Below are 2,500 nucleotides of genomic sequence, written 5' to 3' on the forward strand. Positions count from 1 at the left end.
GTGGTAGCCAGTAGACTTTTCCAAATGATCAAGAATATTCAATAATAAGGTAAGGTGAGGCAACCAGGTGTACTAATGACCTTAACCTTAATTGGATCCAGGTAGACCGTGAAATTGAAAGGTAACTAAGCCTCACATATTGGCCAGTTTAGCGGTCTTTCTGGATAGGTTAATTTCTTGCCTTCCATGGCTATTTTACTCTATCCTGGAGTGGTGGGTAGTTGCGACCACCATCCATTCACTTGATGCAGTGCTGCCTACCTCATCCTTCACCTTCATCATTCTTTTTCTGTGTCTGCTCTCCTTTCTTCCTATTTCATCCTGTGACTTTTTATTACTCTTTTTTTCCTTTTCAGGGGGCTCTGCATTGAATAACAGCCCTAATGGTTTCCTGTAACCCGGGAGACCATTTACAACGCTGGGTGGTAACCATATGGCCAGATAAAGGGGTGACGTGAAGCCTACTATGGTGCCCATGTTAACTGGGTGGGGAGACGCAATTGCAGCATCCACCCTGGAACTAATCCTCCACATTTTTCCCCGCGCCTCGCTGTGGTGAAGCGTTTTCTGCCGCAAGGAAACATCGGTTCACTGCAAGGAACCGAATTGCAGGGAAGGTTGCTTGCTTGCGGTTTATGGGTCTACTCGCCAAACAGCTCTGGGTTACCGGCCATTAGTATACTGTTCTAACTCTTATACACACACGGTTCGAGCCAGTTCAAGCAAGTCTGGTGCCAAACCCCACATTCCGACACTCAATATGGACAATTTTGCCTCGTTCTTCGTGACTGTAGAGAGAAATTCATGTGTTCAGGAGCATAATAAATTTTTTTAGGATGGAATTACAGTAAGAGAACGAATGTAAATAAATAATACCGAAAGAATCAAACACACACGAACACATACGCCCCCGTGAGCATTCGTTCTTATCCCGGGGCCTACATAGTAAAAAGCTTCATTATACGCACCGACTCACTCACATACCAGAATATCAAGGGAAGAGAAGGCAGTTGTATGTCCTGGGGTTACTGAAAGAAAAGATGATGTTCCGACGCTCATTCGAACATTAAAAAAATTCGCTAAGATTCGAATGTGCGCGCCATTTTCCCTAGTGTTTGTTTACGTTCATCCGCCAGGCCACCCTTACGGTATGGTGAAAAATAGCAACTTTGAATGTAGTTTTGAGGTTTTTTACACTTTTCTTAGCGATAATCTACATTCAAGTGATTAATTCTAACACAGCAAAAAATATTCCCTCCTCCCAGTACACATACGTAGCCGAGGAGTGAGAAAATACTGGAACCTCTTATATCAAGAACCGAGAACCCGAAGCCCCGCGCCAAAAATGTGAATTGCCATATAAACTGAAAAGCAAAGAGAGAAAGGAAGAGAAAAAGAAAGAAAGAAAGGGATAAAGAAAGAAAGAAAGAAAGAAGTATTATTAGAGAAAGATTTGCTGCAGAGTTGGTGATAAAATACGGACGAGGTATGGACGGAAACTGTCGAAAAATGCATCTCTTCTTCACGCCATCTTTCTTTCTCGAAGGAGGAAAGTTATATATCAGAGAGCGGTTATTTGGTCCAACAGGTTAGTTTTATTATTATTATTATTATTATTATTATCATCCAGACCTCCTTTCCCACCCTAGGGCAGGGTGAGGAGTAGCAATGTTATTATTATTGTTATTATTATTATTATTGTTATTATTGTTATTATTTTTATTATTATTATTATTATCATTATTATTATTATTATTATTATTATTATTATTATTATTATTATTATTATTATTACTACTACTACTACTACTACTACTACTACTACTACTTCTACTACTACTACTACCGGCACTACTACTTCTACCATCACCACCGCCACCACCGCAACTACTACTATCACTACTACTACTACTACTACTCAGCGCTGTAAATCCATTCCACCAGTGTGTGTGTGTGTGTGTGTGTGTGTGTGTGTGTGTTTTAGTGCCCTTGTTTATATGCACATGACCATCGATGCGTCTTTTGAACAAGTATTTCTACAATCTATAACAATTTGGTCTGAAACTTTGAGTAATTCTGACTTTCACGTTATCAATTATTTTTACCTCCACACTGCCCCTCTCCTCTATAATTATTTTTTTTTTTATATTCATTTATTTGTGGATGCGATATGTTGCTGATTGCGTGTGTGTGTGTGTGTGTGTGTGTGTGTGTGTGTGTGTGTGTGTGTGAGAGAGAGAGAGAGAGAGAGAGAGAGAGTGATGGCCAGAATATACCTTTACCCCTGATGGACAGGTACGAATCAGGAAGAAGTGTCATTTCTTTTGTGTGTGTGTGTGTATGTGTGCGTGTTTAATAGAGTTGCCCCGACCGTGTGAGGCGTGTGCAAGCCAGTCGCTAAAATAAATTCCATCATTCCATTACCTAACGCCAAAATTTACTCCATGTAGTTGCATAAAAATAATAATAATAATAATAATAATAATAGTAGTAGTAGTAG

The sequence above is a fragment of the Coenobita brevimanus genome, chromosome 44 (genome assembly GCF_032717465.1).
Source record: "Coenobita brevimanus isolate Jiangsu-jjx chromosome 44, ASM3271746v2, whole genome shotgun sequence".
NCBI classification, from domain to species: domain Eukaryota; kingdom Metazoa; phylum Arthropoda; class Malacostraca; order Decapoda; family Coenobitidae; genus Coenobita; species Coenobita brevimanus.